The sequence below is a fragment of the Xyrauchen texanus genome, unplaced genomic scaffold (genome assembly GCF_025860055.1).
Source record: "Xyrauchen texanus isolate HMW12.3.18 unplaced genomic scaffold, RBS_HiC_50CHRs HiC_scaffold_919, whole genome shotgun sequence".
Taxonomy (NCBI): domain Eukaryota; kingdom Metazoa; phylum Chordata; class Actinopteri; order Cypriniformes; family Catostomidae; genus Xyrauchen; species Xyrauchen texanus.
Window position 1 is genome coordinate 1 of NW_026266928.1, and position 12955 is coordinate 12955.

Sequence of the window (12955 nt, forward strand, 5' to 3'; positions counted from 1 at the left end):
TGTGTGTGTACCTATAGCTCCATTAAGGTTCTGAAATATGTGGGATTTGTGGTCCAGCGTAATGTTGAACTTTCTCTGGAAAAGTGAAACTGTGTTTAGCATGAACAGTCACGTAACATCCACACAACTCAATGTAAACATTCAATTCACCATTTCCAGATTCCAATCGGGAATATTTCAGACATAATGTGCCATTTAGAAAGCAAGACCGCTTTCAAGAGAGGTCGACAGCAGCGGATTTTGCCGATCACGATAACTAAGATAGTGGGAAAGACCGACAGCCGATTAATCAGCCGCTAGTTTTTAAATTGATTTATAAAATGTCAAAATGTTTTATTTTGTAATGATGAAAACATCGACAACGATCGCCACAGATATTTGCTGATAACGACAGCTTCAAAAGCAACAATCGGCACCGATTAATCGTGTTCCTCTAGATTTCATCCAGGTGGATGCTGCACACTGGTGGTGGTTGAGGAGATTCCCCTATACTATGTAAAGCGCTTTGAGTGCCTAGAAAAAGCGCTATATAAATGCAAGGAATTATTATTATTATTATTTCAATACCAAATTCAAAAGCACAGAAAATACAAACTGCGTGTATGGCGTAGTCAGCCCAAAATGTGCTTTTTGTTCACTATTGCACCAGCTATGTGCTACGCCTCCACGGTAACGTGCTCAACAAGTCACGTGATAAGAGGCGCAGATTGATGGTCTCAGACACATTGGGATTTGGGCGTTCCAGATTGGGGATACAAAAATACAGTTAGAGGTAACAGTTCAGCTAATAGACACACACACACACACCCTCTGCTCTTGGTCCAGGTAGATGAGTGTGTAAAACAGCTGGTCATCATCGTCTCTGTATGTCCACTGCCGCACAATGCCGTAAATCTCAGGAACGTATCCGATAAAACCTACACGCGACAAACACAGTGACACGGCATCAGCGGTCATGAGTTGTGCGGCTTCACACAATCTCTTCTCTCTTACCTCCAGAGTTGAGGTAGCGTTTGCCGTTATGCACGCCGGTATTTTGAAGCAAGTCTTTGGTCCGCCAGCAGAATCCCTCCGCAGAGAAAACCACACGATGAGCAAATCCAGAAAACTTCCTGCGCAGCTCGCCGGGACCGCTGGCTAAAATCACATCATAACTGCACGCACGCCATTAAAACTTTAGTTTGCGTCGTCGAAACACGTGTAGGACAAACGCCCTTATGGTGGAAGTCCCACGAATCGCTCCGTTGTGAAAGTGTTTGTGTGTACTCACCTGTCTACTGAACATGACGACGGTGTTTCGTTTGTCTTAGTGTTTCTCTAGCTCTTGCTTCAGCCAGCGGACCTTCTGCCCACCCCCAACAGTCCTGGCCACATCACCCCCTCCACTCCTCGCCCAGACCCAGGACCTGCACACAAACACACATGTGAGATGAGCTAACGGAGCCGCACAGGAGATCTGGAGGGTGAACGGTGTAGTTGAACTGTCTGATTGTCCTCATGAACCTCATGTAGCCGTCGGTCAGTTCTGTAGCTGCGGTGATCACCAACAGCCCGTCTGCACACATGTTTTAAACATCTGTATTTCCCTTCTTGTAATTAGCCAGGTTACTTCTAGTTATATATAGGTCTTTATTGCATGACCACGGTAGCGTAAGGTGGGAGGGAGACTGAGAGTTTGGGATGGGTGTGTGTGTTAAAGCATATCTTGAGTATTTAACCCTTGTGTGACCTTCGGGACATTTTTGTGTTTTTCATTTGTGTTTTTCGATCATTTTGGCTGTTAATGCCAACGCATATATTTTACCCAAGGTGTGTATTTTTGGGGGAATGTTGATATTTCAACCTCAGTTCCTATAACACATCTATAACACATCTATAACACACTGAGTACACAAAACAGTTTCCCTCGGGACCTTCAGGTCAAAAATGTCCCCATTGAAACCCATTAAAACTGCAATATTTGATCCCAGTGCCATTCAACATTTACATTTTTTATATTTTCCACCAGATGGCGCCATTTTCCTCATGTTTATCCTGTTGAGCAAATACAAGCTTTTCCCCTATTCACTGTTTACTGTATTATAGTGTGTGTGTGTGTGTGACTGTGTGTGTGTGTATATGTGTGTGTGTGTGTGTATATGTGTGTGAGTGTGTTGATAAGTGTGTGTTGAGAAGTGTGTGCGTGTGTGTGTGTGTGTGTGTTGAGAAGTGTGTGTGCGTGTTGAGAAGTGTGTGTGAGAGAGTGAGAGTGTGTGTGTGTGTTGAGAAGTGTGCGTGTGTCTGTGCGCGTGTGAGAGAGTGAGAGTGTGTGTTGAGAAGTGTGTGCGTGTTGAGAAGTGTGTGTGTGTGTGTGTGCGCGTGTGTGTGAGAGTGACAGTGTGTGTGTGTGTTGAGAAGTGTGTGCGTGTGTGTGTGTGTGTGTTGAGAAGTGTGTGTGCGTGTTAAGTGTGTGTGTGTGTGTGTGTGTGTGTGTGTGTGTGTGTGTGTGAGAGAGAGAGTTTGCGCGTTTTTGTGATATACCAGGACAATTTTGTAAGTTATAAACTGGTAATCACAAGGTTATTATGCTATAAATGTGATTTATGAGGACATTTCTAGTGTCCCCATAATTCAAATCGCTTAAAAATCATACTAAACAATGTTTTATTGAAAATGTAAAAATGCAGAAAGTTTTCTGTGAGGGTTAGGTTTAGGGGTAGGGTTAGGTTTAGAGGATAGAATCTATAGTTTGCACAGTATAAAAGTCATTATGTCTATGGAAAGTCCTCATAATGATAGGTAGACCAACATGTGTGTATATGTGTGTGTGTGTGTGTGTGTTGAGAAGTGTGTGTGCGCTGAGAAGTGTGTGTGCGCGTGTGTGTGTGTGTGTAAAAACAACATTAGCATTATATAAACAAACTGACATTTAAAGGGTTAAATCTTGAAAATGTATGAATATTTGGTAGTTAGGTAAAAAATATAATATTACTATGTCAGTTTTTTGACATGGACATTTTTGTCCTCAAAGGAACTCCAGTAACTTTTTAAATTGACTCACAAGTGTTACTAATTTTAAATAAAAATACCATGATTAAATATATATATATAAAAATAAAACATATTCACTGTATCAAAAGTACAGCCATATGCATATAAACCACTGAAATATGACTATTTAAACAACTTTACAGCTCTAATAATACATGAGTTTGAACATGTCTGCCTTTTAAACCTCCACAGATGAAACCCCATTGACTTCTATTGGAAGAGTCACACAGGAACACACACTTAAAGAACAGGAGGGACATATTAACATTATAATTAACATTATGACAATAATGCTGTCGATTGAAATTCATTTATTTTAATTTTCAGGGTAAATTAATCTGGTCAAATAAAGTTTAACTAATAAAAAACAGAAAAACTTCCTTCTCTGGTCAAACTCCAGATGACAGAAGCTCCTGCAGGAGATCCAGAATGTTCTCCATCATTATCACTACAGATCAAGTTCCGTCAGAGTCAGGACAGAATTGGGTTCGACTGGACATTGAGACAAACTAACTGCCGATAGTGACTGTGATGTGAACAATCTTGTACCTGGTGTTCCGGGTCGCGGTTCGGTCCGGCCGAGCTGAAGGAAGCTCAGAATCAGCGCCAGAATCACGCGCACTGCCGTCATCGCGCTCGCTTGCTCCGGTTCTACCGGGTTCGGTTCAGTTGACCCGTTGGTCGAGCGCAGAACTCCCCGAACTGGAACGTTGGGGTCAGCCTGAAGAAACGCCCCATTTTCACCCCGTCGCCGTATGAGCGAGCAGCAGAATATGACGGACAGAGAAGCAACCAATGGGAAGAGAGAACGCAGGAGTGACCAATCAGAATCAGAAAAATAAAGCAAATCTTTAGAAATATCAGAGCCCTCGGCTACAGAAACACTGTGTGTGTGTGTGTGTGTGTGTGTGTGTGTGTGTGTGTGTGTGTGTGTGAGAGAGTGTGTGTGTGAGAGAAAGTGTGTGTGTGAGTGAGAGTGTGTGTGTGTGTGTGTGTGTGTGAGAGAAAGTGTGTGTGTGAGTGAGAGTGTGTGTGTGTGAGAGAAAGTGTGTGTGTGTGTGAGTGAGAGTGTGTGTGTGTGTGTGTGTGTGTGTGTGTGTGTGTGTGTGTGTGTGTGTGTGTGTGTGTGTGATAAGAGCTCTGCCCGTCACACCCAACATCAACTATCACTTTTTGTAAGTTTTCAACATATTTAGTTGTTGTGGTTATGGCCAAAGCACAAATAAATAACCAAACAAGAACAAAAGGTGCCAGAAGTAACTTGTGATCAATCATAATAATACGCAATAAGAATAAATATAGAATATATAGAATATATGGGGACACTATACAATAAGGTTCCAATCATTATTTATCATGAACCATGAAAAAAATAATAATAATATATATTCAAAATGTTATTTTTTTGTTAATGTTAATAACAAAACAATTGTTCATTGTTAATTAATTTTAGTTCATAGTACATTAACTAATGTTGACACATATATTCTTTTAGTTAACAATGTTTTATATATTAAAAGTATTGCTCATTGTGAGATGTTTCCTACTGTAATTAAAGGGACAGTACACCCAAAACTGAAAATTCTGTCATCATTTACTCAGCCTCATGTCATCTTAGATCTGTGTGACTTTCTTTCTTCTGAAGACACGGATTAAACCACTGGAGTTTTATGGATTACTTTTATGCTGCCTTTATGTGCTTTTTGGAGCTTAAAAGTCTAGTCACCATTCACTTGCATTGTATGGACCTACAGAGCTGAAATATTCTTCTAGAAATTCACACACATCTAGGATGACATGAGAGTGAGTAAGCGATGATGCAATTTTGCAATTTTCCCCGTCTACCTGGATGAAGGAGGGACAACCTACATGCCGTAATGGCAATCGTGCCAAATTAACAAAATATTTCAAAAAAAGAGGCCAACGCTGAGCTGCAGTGGGAGAGAGAGAAAAGACACTTACTTACATGTCTGGGGCCAGTTCTCTGATCTGCCGTAGCTTGGTCCTCGGCCACTCCTCCAACCTCTAATGGACGACAGCCGCGCCTCCCCAGGCGGATTGGAGGCAGACCTCTGGCCCCTGCCAGATGGAACACCCCGCCTCGTTTTTGGTGGACAGTAGGAGTCTCCCCCGCCCCTGGCAGCGGTAACAGCTCCAGGCGGTTGGTTGGAAGCCCCTCCTCCCCTCACGGTCGGCACGGTTCCTCCGCATCCAGTCGGCCGGGCTCCTCCGTCCTCCGGCAGATGGATGTGGGCAGGGCTTCTAGACATTTCTGCAGCATTACAAACAGGCCTTTGTGTTTATCTTCAGTTCTTTCCTCATATTTGAGCAGGAAGTACACAGCTCTAGAGATGGAGCATGATGCTCGTTTATCATTCAGAACATGCAAAACAACAAGTCCACATGGACTGAGCATTTATTCTTCATGTCTGGGGCCATTAAGAGAAGAGCAAACAGAAACTGTAACAGTGTCAGATAAGACAAAGGGTTACAGAGTATTGACTTTTATTTTTAATTTATTAAGCCCCTTTGGAGACATTGGACAAAATTTGATGTGCATCCTCAAAAGGTTTAGTTAAGTTTGGACTTTGTGTAGAATATTGGTAGATTAGCGATCGTTATATTGCCTTTAACTCTGAAGTGATTTGATGAATAAAAATAGTTTTGATAAATTTATGTCAGGCGGGTCTGTAGATGAAGTTTGATGGGTGATCTACGCATTGGCATCTTTCGGAAGGGGACACAACGGCTCTTGGGGTGTCCGGCGAACATCCCTGTGAATGCCCGGCCAAGAGAGACAGGCCATTAGATGGTTCAGTATTGTGACCTGCCATCGGATTATAATGAGCCGTCTGTCTACCTGTTGTGTAGTCTCTGGCTGCTTATATGCGGAAATGCACAATTGAATTATACTGACCACAAGTATTAAGTTCCTTTCAATAATTATGAATGTGAATCACATACAAGTTTTTGCATTCAGTGTAAAAGAACAAATCATTTGATGATCTTGTCTAAAACACTGGTGAAATTGGCTGCATGCGTCTCAGTTCATACCCAAGATTAGTGGATGGGTGTGGCGGGGACTAACCACAGTCTCTACACTATGCTTTTGTCCCCGAAATGTAATGATGACCAACACTAAAGGGTAATCGTGAACATTCCTGTGTACACACCTTACCTTTACCAGGGGCTTGTATCCAAAGCCTCGGAATGAATCAAGCTTTGGTAAATGGAGGTCTGATTACAACCTGAATCCACCAAGGCTTGATATGTACCCCCCTTTATACTCTCCTTCTCGATCTGGGGTGGCCTGTGGCACATCGGGACCCAGACTAAGGTCTTCGTAGTGGGTCATAGGTCCTGGAAATGCCCCAGACCACCACAGCTCCAGCATACTGGCCCAGACTTCACACCCACAACGCTCCCACAACCGTTTTGGGGAATTAATTCCCTGTTTCCAGGGAGCAGGAACAGGAAGGGGAGGTGGAGGAAAGGGAGAAAGAGTGAGAGAGAGAGATAGAGAAAAGGACTCCATCCCCCGGATATGCCCCTATATGGTCCTCAGCCATCTGGATTGCCTCCTCCAGCGATGCCTGACGGTGGCATTGGACCCACTCTGCCATCCAAAGGTGGCCGACCTCACTCATCATCAGTGTACTGAAATGCTGGTGGTGCTGTTTCAGGCTGCGGCCGACCCGTTGCAGGATGGCTTTCTTCAAATCGTCATACTCCAGGAGTTTGGCAACCGGAGTTGTTGTACCACGAGTTGGGCTTCCCCGGACAGCAGCGGTAGCAGATGGACCACCCACTGTGAGCCTCCTCCTTGGGCAGAAAGCTCTGCAACACCTGCCGGCCATCAGCTTGGGCCTGGATATGCACCTTGAAATGCTCCTCCTGCTCCATCTGCAGCTCCATGAGGGCATGGTGTTGCGCTTGGTGAATGCTGGCATGGGACTTGAAGAATTCTTCCAGCGGCAAGGACATCATGGCAGCATATCCTTCCTCCTTCCTGGGTTTCAGCACCACAGTGACAAGTTCTTTCAACTCTCTCAATGAAGAGGGAGACAGAAATTAAGTTGTTTTTTATTGCTCACACAAACTTAAAAAAGCTTGGCATCTGCTGTTCAACGACAACACACGAACATACTGCTGCATGTAAATCTCTCCTCTGTGACTGAAGTAAACAAACACTGTAAATATATAAATATATTTCTAAATGAGATTTTCTTTAGTTGCTCAATCAGATTAAAGGTTTGTAACTGCAGTTTTACTGGAATACTGTGTTGAGTTTTTGTTGGTCATGATCTTAATTCATATATCTGAGAAAAGAAAGCTTTGAAAGAAATATAATTTGAGTGTCCTGTCTTTTGTCTGACTGTGATCTCTGAATTAGTTTCTTGTCAGTATCACTGCTTACTGAAAACATGCTTTCTGAAATAGAACATTAAGCACTGATTCCGGTCTATGAGCAACCTTCCTACATGCAGTGTTCAAGAGTGGAAGATCAGACACTTACCTAGAAGTAGAGCTGCATGGGTGTTATAGCAAAAAAATTATAAAATTAAATAGGAAACATAGTAAATGTAAAGTAAATTAAAATCTAATAAACACAGATGTTCAGAGCCGAGGGGAATGAGAGGCCAGTGGGATTCGACAGAACACCAGGCAAGGCAAGGCTGGGGACTTGGGCTAAGGCAATGGAAATGGCAAAGGGGAACTCTGACAAGGGTAAGGCAACAGGGGACTCTGATGAGGAAACAGGGGACTCTGGCATAGGCTAGGCAACAGGGGACACTGGCATATTCTAGGCAACAGGAGACTCAGATGTGCTAGGCAAAGGGTGCCTCTGGCATAGGCGAAGCATCAGGGGACTCAGGCAGGTAAAGGTAGATGTGACTGGCATGAAGTCAAGTAAGCTAGGGACTCAGGCCAGGTCAAACCCTCTGACAAGGGTAAGGCTACAGGGGACTCTGATGAGGAAACAGGGGACTCTGGCGTAGCATGGCAACAGGGGACTCACGTGTAGGCTAGGCAACAGGGGACACTGGCGTAGTCTAGGCAATAGTGGACTCAGATGTGCTAGGCAAAGGGTGGCTCTGGTGTAGGTGAAGCATCAGGGGACTCAAGGCAGCTGGGGACTCCGCCGCGAGGTCAAGGCAGCAGGGGACTCCGCCGTGAGGTCAAGGCAGCTGGGGACCCTGCCAAGCTGGGGACTCCGCAGCTGTGCGCTCTGTCACAAGTTCAAGGCAGCTGGGGACTCTGCTGCCAGGTCAAGGCAGCTGGGGACTCAAGCCAGGTCAAGGCAGCTGGGGACTCAAGCCAGGTCAAGGCAGCTGGGGACTCAAGCCAGGTCAAGGCAGCTGGGGACTCAAGCCAGGTCAAGGCAGCTGGGGACTCCGTCGCCAGGTCAAGGCAGCTGGGGACTCCGCCGCCAGGTCAAGGCAGCTGGGGACTCAAGCCAGGTCAAGGTAGCTGGGGACTCAGACGAGATCAATGCAGCTGGGGACTCAGACAAGTTAAAGGCAGACGGGGATTCAGGTGAGGTCAAGGCAGCTGGGGACTATGCCACGAGGACTTTCAGGACAACTGGAGCAGAGAGCTGAGGGGTCTCTATCACAGCAACCTTCTGGACCCAGAGCATGCACGTTCTGTGCAGTGAGTGGACAGTGGGGAAGGCATCCCTTTAATTACAGCAGGAACAAATGCTATTCTTCCCCTCCGCATCCTTCTCAACCTCCCCACCTCTGGGGAGAGAGCACTAAGACTTGAAGACACAATATAATTTAAAGACTCTTATAAGATTTCCCTTATAGATTTTTGATGTACCAACCAGAACATAGACTAATTTTTGTGAAAGACTAATAAGGACTAAGAGGCCAACCTTCAAAAGTGCAAACTATAGTTCAGTATAGACATGGATCCCTGGACAGAGTCAGCAGTTTACTCTGCTGGGTACATCATGTGGTCAAGTTTTCTGGAATGAAGCTCTTATAACAAGTTCAGGATTAGAACCAAGATGCAGTTTCATGATAACCAAAACTTAACAAGAAACCAAAACAGGAAAATAGAGACAAGGAACCAGAAAACTCTAAAAATGAACACATTACACAAAGCTAGACAAAGCAATATGAGCAAACATTGGGGTACAAATACACACACAGATTAATAAAGAAAAGAGACACAGCTGGAAACAATAAGGGAGGGAACAAGGAAGGGAGACAAAACAAGAACATCAAAATAAGAGTCCTAGACTTGTAGTGGCCAATAGGGAAAGTCTCATCCTTAAGAGTAAACTTTGTAACTCACGCCATTATAGGAGCAAAAAGCATCTTTCTCCGTTGATGGTGATTCAAAAGTAACCGTGTATTCTGAAATCTTTTTCTTTTTCAAGCAACATTAAATTTGAAATATTTCATTATATTGTTGATATTTTCCAGTGCCATGTCTCATAAAAGCATGGTAGAAACTATATATATACACATATTATTCTATTTTTTATTATGTGTGAAGATTAGACTTCACCACATGTGTTTGCATGTCATGTAATTAGATTTTCAAAGGACAGATTGGTCTAAAATATAACACCCAAGTTCTTCACTATAGGAGACGGTGTAACAGTACATCCATCGAGAGTTGTTATATTTTAGTGGCTTATTTTGAATCATTATTACCTCTGTTTTGTTGGAATTGAGTTGAAGGACATTTCTGTCCATCCAATCTTTGATTTCATTGATACATTCTGCTAATTTGGAGACTTGTGAATTTTAGTTGGTTTTAGAAGAAATATAAAGTTGTGTATCGTCGGCATAACAGTGGAAACTTATTCCATGATTCCTGTCAGAGGACTTCTTGTCTTTCTGAACAATGTGCATCAGCAGTCAAAAAGCCTTGTGAGGGTTCTAGATCATTTAAAAGTGCCACATACAGTTAATTATCCTAGTCAATACTGGTTTTCCAGCCCGATGGACTTCTGCAAAAGCACATGCACAAAGGCTATAGCTGTTCAGTAATTATGCATTTTAAAAATCACTCGTTTCCAAATCCCAACAATCTTCCCAGACATTAAGTTTGCTATCAGGGTATCATCTGTGGAACATGATATAAGGTCATGCAGTATGTTAGTCTCAGTCACCATTCACTTTCAGTGCATCTTTTTCCATACAGTGAATGCAAGTGTCGACTCTGGAAGCGTTCTCTACTCACATTATTGTTCGGTTTATCAATATGTCTATGAACAAGGGCAGGAGAAATAATGGCAATTCATTTGTCCTATACAAGTGGAATACTAAAAGTAGTAAGAACACTAGATAATGAATCTGGGCCGGTCATTAATGTAAACACAGTTATAATCCAAAAACACATTAAAAAAAATACACAAGCTTGAAATGACATGAATTATACAAGACCTAGCATTAGCCTTTAATACATCACAATATGTACTCTAAATACTTATCAATTAACAAATTGATTTAAATATTACCCAATTTAAGATTAATGATTGAATTCAAGATTAGATTTGTTACACAGAGCGGTGTCGACGATATACTGTGTCACAAAATGGGGACAGAGTGAGCATACACACAGGGCTAATGTAACTGGCACCAACACAAACCAGAACAAAAGTAGAAACTGCAAACAGAGCCGCATTATAAATGCTTGAAATAAACTCAATTTGGGGGTTGGTTTTAAAAACACAAACTGCTGTGCAACAAGTTTAATTTACCAGAAGCAAAAAGGAACACAAGCTTGGAGCAAATCATGGTTTATTAAACAAGAATCTACAGATCAGTTGCACAATGTGTCCTGCCTCATTCTACTGACATCACTGGGTAAAGATGCACCAGAAGAGGGCTCTTAAGCATCCTGTCCAAAGAGTTATACTGAACACTCATGGCTGAAGAGCTGCTCAATAGAATCAGATCCTACAAGGAAAGTCCTGCCTCAAACCACCACTGACAGATGCTGTAGAATTGGTCTGGGTTAAGTCAACATACACCCGGAGCTCTGTCTTCAGGAGCATCGACCAAGGTGGCATTGTTTTCAGAAGCATACTGGGTCAAGGTGGCATTGCCATCAGGAGCATCATGGACCAAGGTGGCATTGCCATGGGTCCAGGTAGCATTGGCAGATGAATCAGGGGCTTAATTTAAGTCACAATAAGAAGTTTCTTCAAACCAGGACTTATTAAAATATAAAAATGCAGTGCAATCTTTTACTGACAGTAGGGGAAATTAAACCCAGCACATCAGATGGAAGAAAGAAATACACACCTTTATCTTCTCGGACAACTCGCCTAACAGCACTCCAGGATGAGTCAATAGAAGAACCATGTTCAACTGAAGAACCAAGAGCTGAAAACACAGAAGCTTGTAAACACAAATGTGGCATAACAGAATCAGTTTCAATATTACTCCCTGATAGCACACATTAAATCACCCAGATGTCCATTTGATGTGCACGTTTACATCTGGAGAGGTTTGGGTTTACATGGTTTGCTCATCTGCAATACACTTCCTCTTGGAAGTCAAAAGACTCCGATGTCTTGTACACATTTGTGATTTAAATGCAGAACAGCTCTTCACATGTTTAGTAGAACACAATGAGATCTGGTACTGCTTCAGACACAAAAATAAACTCACCATTCCACAGCAACTGATGACAAAGAGCCAGAACAATGGCAATTTTAACAGCACTCATGTTTGACCACAAGATGAACTACTATGAAAACCAATCCAGCTATACTGAAGTTTCAGTCAAACCAGGACTTTTATAGCCCAACAGAGAAATATTTGCATCACCTGGATGCCTCGTTAACTCATCCAGATCACCACTAATTAATGAGAGCCTTAATTGAAGTGTCACTTATTGTTATCCCATTTCTCTAACCTGAACTGATAGAAATATGATGATGACCCACAGTTAACAGCTCATGTATATGACTTTATTTATGTTGATTTGTTTCCTGTGGAGCATGTGTGTATTCTCTGTCTATGTTCTCAATGCTCATGAATTGTATGTTTTGCTTACTGCACATTTCATGAATTTATAGTGGATATTGTCTACACAGTCTGAATATACAGAGTTGATTTGACAGTGAGTTCTAAAGATCAGATTTGACAAACAAGTGTTTAAAGCAGTGCACACTGTTCCCAACAAACAACAACGCAAATAATGGAGCTGATATTGGAAGTGTTCATTTGTTGTGATGCAGTTTAGATCGTGTTAGTGAGCTGCTGCACTTCTGTCAGGTTCAATACTGTTAGCATGAGACTTTATATGCCAGTTTATCATTGTAGTAGCATCAGTTTCAGATTCATCCACCCTTATAGAACACCAAAAATAATGAACATGCAATGGAAGTCAAGTCATGTTTATTTGTATAGCGCTTTCACAACACACATCGTTTCAAAGCAGCTTTACAGGAAATCATGAATTTACAGAAAATAATATTTGAGCATTGAGCAGCTGAAGGCGACTCACTGATGTTGATTAATGGAGAAAAATAAACTTGGGAGAAACCAGACTCACTGTGGGGGCCCGTTCCCCTCTGACTGACTCCACCCTAACCCTAAACCAGACTCACTGTGGGGGCCAGTTCCCCTCTGACTAACCCCACCCTAACCCTAAACCAGACACACTGTGGGGGCCAGTTCCCCTCTGACTAACCCCACCCTAACCCTAAACCAGACTCACTGTGGGGGCCAGTTCCCCTCTGACCAACCCCACCCTAACCCTAAACCAGACTCACTGTGGGGGCCAGTTCCCCTCTGACCAACCCCACCCTAACCCTAAACCAGACTCACTGTGAGGGCCAGTTCCCCTCTGACTAACCCCACCCAAACCATAAACCAGACTCACTGTGGGGGCCAGTTCCCCTCTGACTAACCCCACCCTAACCCTAAACCAGACTCACTGTGGGGGCCAG

The 12955-nt window shown here is 43.0% G+C and overlaps 1 pseudogene; it reads right to left on the reverse strand.

Annotated features, from left to right (window-relative positions):
• Window positions 1-11: 11 nt before the first annotated feature.
• Window positions 12-1733, reverse strand: LOC127642847 (multifunctional procollagen lysine hydroxylase and glycosyltransferase LH3-like; annotated as a pseudogene).
• Between the last annotated feature and the right edge of the window lie 11222 nt (window positions 1734-12955).